Raw genomic sequence first — 7463 nt, 5'->3', positions numbered from 1 at the left:
TGAGACTCCCCGCGTCTAGGGAGACATTGAAAGGGAACATGACAGGCAGCAAGAGGCGTACAAGCTTCACGAGTACACCGAGAAAGGAAACATACCCGTGTGGGCTTTCAGCAGTTTCCACGAGTTATAGGTCATTCCTGAGGAGTTGTTTCGCTGACGTATTTAGAGGGACAGGATAAAGTTCTTGACTATGGAGACCAAACAGAGATCCTCACTCTGGATCAGGATGGGTGAAGCTGGCACATGACCCAGAGGAAGGAAAGAAGAAGCGAATCAGGGAGAAGCGGCCCACAACTTCACCAGGCCGACTCACAAGATGGTAGACAGGCAGGCGACTACCCGAGATGTTGGGGATTGCGGGCTGGCTTTCCGCAACGCTTGGCGGTGACCAGTTCCCAAGTGGCAAGTCAGACGGTGGTTCCTGGCGAGGCAATCAGCAGCAGGAAGGCTGGCCGCAGGATCCAGAGCCCTGGGCTAGGCACCCAGGCAGGCAGCAGCAGGTGGGGTGGTAGCAGGTTCTCGTGCAGTACACGGGGGTTCAGCAACCTGGCTGGCAGCAGCGGGACCCACATCAGTTTTGTCCACAGCCGCTGGACCCACAGCCGCTGGACCCACAACAGCTGGGCTGGCAGCAGGTGGTCCGGCAGCAGGTGGTATGACAGCAAGTTGGGCAGCAGCAAGGCTGGCAGCAGCTCGACCCACAGCCGCTAGACCCACCGCAGTTGTGTCCACAGCCGCTGGACCCACAGCCGCTGGGCTGGCAGCAGGTGGTCCGGCAGCAGGTGGTGTGACAGCAAGCTGGGCAGCAGCAAGGCTGGCAGCAGCTGGAACCACAGCCGCTAGACCCACCGCAGTTGTGTCCACAGCCGCTACACCCACAGCAGCTGGGCTGGCAGCAGGTGGTCCGGCAGCAGGTGGTGTGACAGCAAGTTGGGCGGCAGCAAGGCTGGCAGCAGCTGGACCCATAGCCGCTGGACCCACAGCCGCTGGGCTGGCAGCAGGTGGTCCGGCAGCAGGTGGTCCTGCAGCACGTAGGCTGGCAGCAAGAGGACCAGCACGAGTGGGTCATGGTGTCAGGGGTGGAGGGTGGGCAGGTCCTGTCCGGAGGTGAGGTTGTCCGATTCTGGTGCCTCCTCCGGTTCTGGGGCTTTTATGCGCTGGACCCCCGAAGGTTAGGCCAATGGGCAGGACGTTCCTTGTTGGTGTTTACATCGTTTTCCGTAGTCACTGGGGGAATCATAAACGAGGAAGCTGTTTCCTAAATGTTAGCAATCGTTACAAAATAAGTGTCTAATGGTTTCCTATTTGAGAATAACTCACAGAAACATTTTCCAACGAGAGGAAGGTGGGCACATCAGCCGCATCGTTCTTGTTTCAGTGATCATGGCATCCATCGTGTGATCACGTTCTGCTGGGGTGGCTAGGCTCACCGCAGTGTTCCCTCCCCAGTCTTTGCCCTTAGACTGTAAGTGGATTGCGAGTATCTCTGAGGTGAGGGGCATGATGCTGATGTGTTCACTGGGACAAACGTGGTAGATCCCTGAGCCCAGTTCCGTTTCCCCACAGAAGCCGGATTCAAGACTCCCACAGGCGTATCTGTCTCCTGTAGCACCCAACCCCACCTGCGTATCTCAGTTCAATCAAAGACCCTTGCGTAGCCGATGCCTGGGGTTTTCTCGGCCACATGGCAAGGCAGAAGCAAAGCAGGTGGGGAGAAGCAGCAGCAGTAGTCTGGGACGAAGCAAGCATCAGTCAATATACGTCCTTGTTGAACAGGACCCCTGATTTTCCTCGGGTCGAACGCTTTCACCGGAGGGGGGGCTTTCAGGGGCATAAAGGCGGGGGCAGTATGGGCAAAACCAGGTGAGTTGGGGACTCTAGTCCTAACCTTGTTAGCTAGCCTCGTCAGTGTCCTCACGTAGCTCATTACATCTTTATTTATGGTTGCTCTTTCTTTTTTCTGTCAGGCTGTCTTTCTTTTTCTGCCTTTCTCCCTTCCTCCCTGCATGCCTGTCCATCCCTTCCTCGCACCGTGCCTTCTTTCCTTCCTTCCTTCCTTCCTTCCCTTCATTCTTTAGTTTCTCTCTTTCTTCTCTTCCCGTTCTCCCTCTCTTCCTCCCTCTACCCCCTTCCTTCTATGCTTCCTTTCTTCCTCCCTCCCTTCTCCTTTTCTCCCTACTCCTCTCCTCATCCCCCCATTCGTATTCCACCATCTTCTTCTCTTTCTTCCAATGATTTTCTCCATCCGCCCGGCTAATTAAGAACATAGTGGAATGAATGGTGACAACCATAGTCGGCCAAAGACGTCTGAAGCCACCAAACCTATCTCTTGGGTACTGGTGTGTTTGGGACAACTTCTGCCTACCAGCTCTGCACCTCAATGCCTAAGTGCCCGTTGCACGCGCAGCAGAATGTCAGGCTGCCTGAGCATGCCACACGGAGAAAACACACTCAACCCTTGCTTCTGGAGAGTGGGTTTATAAAGACTCCAGCTCCCTCATGGCTGAAATAAGAGAATCTCACCCTGTGTGTGCGCGCGCGTGTGTGCGTGTGTGTGCGCGCTCGTGCGCGCGCGCGCGTGTGCGTGTTTGGAGTTGTACCGTTTCTGAGATACCTTTCAGGTTAAAGCTTTGGTTGCAAACTGTGATGCTGGCCTCAAAGTGTTTCTTCCCTGTGACACTTCCCCACACTCGGACCAGTGTCACATGACCTCCCCAAAGAGTCCACATTCCTGGGCTCTTTACTTAAGAGGAGCTTCTGGAAAACCAAACTCTGACATTCCTTGACCCCACTCAGTCTCAATTTCCTCACCTCTACAATGGGAACCTTAATACCTACTTTGCAAATCCCTCCAGGAATTAAAGGGAATGCTCATGAAGGATTTAGTCAACATCCAGCCAATATTCGGAAACATGGGTCGTGTCAGGTTTTCATCTCATTTTGCCAACATGGCGCTCTTGGGAACCAGCAGCGGTAGGCACGTTTGGCCTTGGCAGTCTCTCCAGAGCATCCTGGGTACCTAGTCTCCAATGCTGGCATGTGTCCTGCATAGGGGCCTTCGAAGCTCATCAGAGGTCCCTCCGCTGCTCCCAGGAAGTGACCCGGGGCCCTGTCTCCTATTCGTCTCGGAGCCTGAATCGGCCTCACAGCCCTGAGTGCTGACGCGGCACCAGTGGCTCTGGACCAGGAGCACCAGCCTTCGTCCTTGACTCCTAGGAATGCACACGTTGTTGTCTCTTTTTTCTTCCTCACATTCTCCTCACCCCCACGGAGCAGGCATCGTTTCTCCGCCCCCCTCGGTTGCTCACACTTCCTCCACAATATACCAGAGCTTCTTCTGTTCCTTAGATGGTTCAGAGCTCATGGATTCCTCAAAGTCCTACATGCCCATTGCACGATCTCTCTGGCCCTGACACCATGCTTCATCAACTCTCTGGGCAACATTTTGATCACCGTGACAAACTGCCTCACGGGAGGGGAGATACATAGGTTTGGCAGAAAATCACACGATGCCATTTTACTATACCATTAGGTCCCGGGGACGAGGAGGCCAAACAAGAATGTGATATGCACGACCCAAACACAAGCGTGTTCAGCTGCCTCTGTTGCTCACGAGGACCCCGCAGGCTCACCTGTATGTGAGGCAGAAGAGTGCTGAGGCGCTGGATGCCACCCAAGGCAACAGGAGCATCCTGTGTTCCCCAGGGCTCTAAAGGGCAGGTCCCGCTGTCCTCACCTATGGCTGCTGTGGCTGAGTTGTAGGACACTGATGTCTACAACGTAGTGCCAGTGATGGCCCGCCCGTACAGGAGAATAACACTTGTGCGGTCAAAGAAGGCCTCGGATGGACATGTTGCTGGTGCTGAGACTAAGGGTGTGTGCTACCACGTCTGGAGATCTGAACGTAAGTGCGCTTCAGCAAGCGCCCCAACCACAGGCTTGGATCCGAGTGTGTCCATGTCAGCTGTGGGACATTCCACCGTGAAATCTCCTCAGCTGAAAATGCGCATAATGACTTGTGGAGGACTGTGTATGGCTCCACACGGACACTGCATGTGATGTAAAATGTGCGTACAAAACCTCGCAATGGAAACAGGGTAGAAAAACACATAGACAGTACGGGAGTCCAAATGATTGGGATTTATTAAGAGAGACAGGTGAGACTCCCCGCGTCTAGGGAGACATTGAAAGGGAACATGACAGGCAGCAAGAGGCGTACAAGCTTCACGAGTACACCGAGAAAGGAAACATACCCGTGTGGGCTTTCAGCAGTTTCCACGAGTTATAGGTCATTCCTGAGGAGTTGTTTCGCTGACGTATTTAGAGGGACAGGATAAAGTTCTTGACTATGGAGACCAAACAGAGATCCTCACTCTGGATCAGGATGGGTGAAGCTGGCACATGACCCAGAGGAAGGAAAGAAGAAGCGAATCAGGGAGAAGCGGCCCACAACTTCACCAGGCCGACTCACAAGATGGTAGACAGGCAGGCGACTACCCGAGATGTTGGGGATTGCGGGCTGGCTTTCCGCAACGCTTGGCGGTGACCAGTTCCCAAGTGGCAAGTCAGACGGTGGTTCCTGGCGAGGCAATCAGCAGCAGGAAGGCTGGCCGCAGGATCCAGAGCCCTGGGCTAGGCACCCAGGCAGGCAGCAGCAGGTGGGGTGGTAGCAGGTTCTCGTGCAGTACACGGGGGTTCAGCAACCTGGCTGGCAGCAGCGGGACCCACATCAGTTTTGTCCACAGCCGCTGGACCCACAGCCGCTGGACCCACAACAGCTGGGCTGGCAGCAGGTGGTCCGGCAGCAGGTGGTATGACAGCAAGTTGGGCAGCAGCAAGGCTGGCAGCAGCTCGACCCACAGCCGCTAGACCCACCGCAGTTGTGTCCACAGCCGCTGGACCCACAGCCGCTGGGCTGGCAGCAGGTGGTCCGGCAGCAGGTGGTGTGACAGCAAGCTGGGCAGCAGCAAGGCTGGCAGCAGCTGGAACCACAGCCGCTAGACCCACCGCAGTTGTGTCCACAGCCGCTACACCCACAGCAGCTGGGCTGGCAGCAGGTGGTCCGGCAGCAGGTGGTGTGACAGCAAGTTGGGCGGCAGCAAGGCTGGCAGCAGCTGGACCCATAGCCGCTGGACCCACAGCCGCTGGGCTGGCAGCAGGTGGTCCGGCAGCAGGTGGTCCTGCAGCACGTAGGCTGGCAGCAAGAGGACCAGCACGAGTGGGTCATGGTGTCAGGGGTGGAGGGTGGGCAGGTCCTGTCCGGAGGTGAGGTTGTCCGATTCTGGTGCCTCCTCCGGTTCTGGGGCTTTTATGCGCTGGACCCCCGAAGGTTAGGCCAATGGGCAGGACGTTCCTTGTTGGTGTTTACATCGTTTTCCGTAGTCACTGGGGGAATCATAAACGAGGAAGCTGTTTCCTAAATGTTAGCAATCGTTACAAAATAAGTGTCTAATGGTTTCCTATTTGAGAATAACTCACAGAAACATTTTCCAACGAGAGGAAGGTGGGCACATCAGCCGCATCGTTCTTGTTTCAGTGATCATGGCATCCATCGTGTGATCACGTTCTGCTGGGGTGGCTAGGCTCACCGCAGTGTTCCCTCCCCAGTCTTTGCCCTTAGACTGTAAGTGGATTGCGAGTATCTCTGAGGTGAGGGGCATGATGCTGATGTGTTCACTGGGACAAACGTGGTAGATCCCTGAGCCCAGTTCCGTTTCCCCACAGAAGCCGGATTCAAGACTCCCACAGGCGTATCTGTCTCCTGTAGCACCCAACCCCACCTGCGTATCTCAGTTCAATCAAAGACCCTTGCGTAGCCGATGCCTGGGGTTTTCTCGGCCACATGGCAAGGCAGAAGCAAAGCAGGTGGGGAGAAGCAGCAGCAGTAGTCTGGGACGAAGCAAGCATCAGTCAATATACGTCCTTGTTGAACAGGACCCCTGATTTTCCTCGGGTCGAACGCTTTCACCGGAGGGGGGGCTTTCAGGGGCATAAAGGCGGGGGCAGTATGGGCAAAACCAGGTGAGTTGGGGACTCTAGTCCTAACCTTGTTAGCTAGCCTCGTCAGTGTCCTCACGTAGCTCATTACATCTTTATTTATGGTTGCTCTTTCTTTTTTCTGTCAGGCTGTCTTTCTTTTTCTGCCTTTCTCCCTTCCTCCCTGCATGCCTGTCCATCCCTTCCTCGCACCGTGCCTTCTTTCCTTCCTTCCTTCCTTCCTTCCCTTCATTCTTTAGTTTCTCTCTTTCTTCTCTTCCCGTTCTCCCTCTCTTCCTCCCTCTACCCCCTTCCTTCTATGCTTCCTTTCTTCCTCCCTCCCTTCTCCTTTTCTCCCTACTCCTCTCCTCATCCCCCCATTCGTATTCCACCATCTTCTTCTCTTTCTTCCAATGATTTTCTCCATCCGCCCGGCTAATTAAGAACATAGTGGAATGAATGGTGACAACCATAGTCGGCCAAAGACGTCTGAAGCCACCAAACCTATCTCTTGGGTACTGGTGTGTTTGGGACAACTTCTGCCTACCAGCTCTGCACCTCAATGCCTAAGTGCCCGTTGCACGCGCAGCAGAATGTCAGGCTGCCTGAGCATGCCACACGGAGAAAACACACTCAACCCTTGCTTCTGGAGAGTGGGTTTATAAAGACTCCAGCTCCCTCATGGCTGAAATAAGAGAATCTCACCCTGTGTGTGCGCGCGCGTGTGTGCGTGTGTGTGCGCGCTCGTGCGCGCGCGCGCGTGTGCGTGTTTGGAGTTGTACCGTTTCTGAGATACCTTTCAGGTTAAAGCTTTGGTTGCAAACTGTGATGCTGGCCTCAAAGTGTTTCTTCCCTGTGACACTTCCCCACACTCGGACCAGTGTCACATGACCTCCCCAAAGAGTCCACATTCCTGGGCTCTTTACTTAAGAGGAGCTTCTGGAAAACCAAACTCTGACATTCCTTGACCCCACTCAGTCTCAATTTCCTCACCTCTACAATGGGAACCTTAATACCTACTTTGCAAATCCCTCCAGGAATTAAAGGGAATGCTCATGAAGGATTTAGTCAACATCCAGCCAATATTCGGAAACATGGGTCGTGTCAGGTTTTCATCTCATTTTGCCAACATGGCGCTCTTGGGAACCAGCAGCGGTAGGCACGTTTGGCCTTGGCAGTCTCTCCAGAGCATCCTGGGTACCTAGTCTCCAATGCTGGCATGTGTCCTGCATAGGGGCCTTCGAAGCTCATCAGAGGTCCCTCCGCTGCTCCCAGGAAGTGACCCGGGGCCCTGTCTCCTATTCGTCTCGGAGCCTGAATCGGCCTCACAGCCCTGAGTGCTGACGCGGCACCAGTGGCTCTGGACCAGGAGCACCAGCCTTCGTCCTTGACTCCTAGGAATGCACACGTTGTTGTCTCTTTTTTCTTCCTCACATTCTCCTCACCCCCACGGAGCAGGCATCGTTTCTCCGCCCCCCTCGGTTGCT

The sequence above is a fragment of the Lynx rufus genome, unplaced genomic scaffold (genome assembly GCF_022079265.1).
Source record: "Lynx rufus isolate CCGP_SWC_20201006 ecotype Redwood Valley unplaced genomic scaffold, mLynRuf1.p SCAF_34, whole genome shotgun sequence".
Classification (NCBI taxonomy): Eukaryota; Metazoa; Chordata; class Mammalia; order Carnivora; family Felidae; genus Lynx; species Lynx rufus.
Note: the sequence above shows the minus strand (reverse complement) of the source record.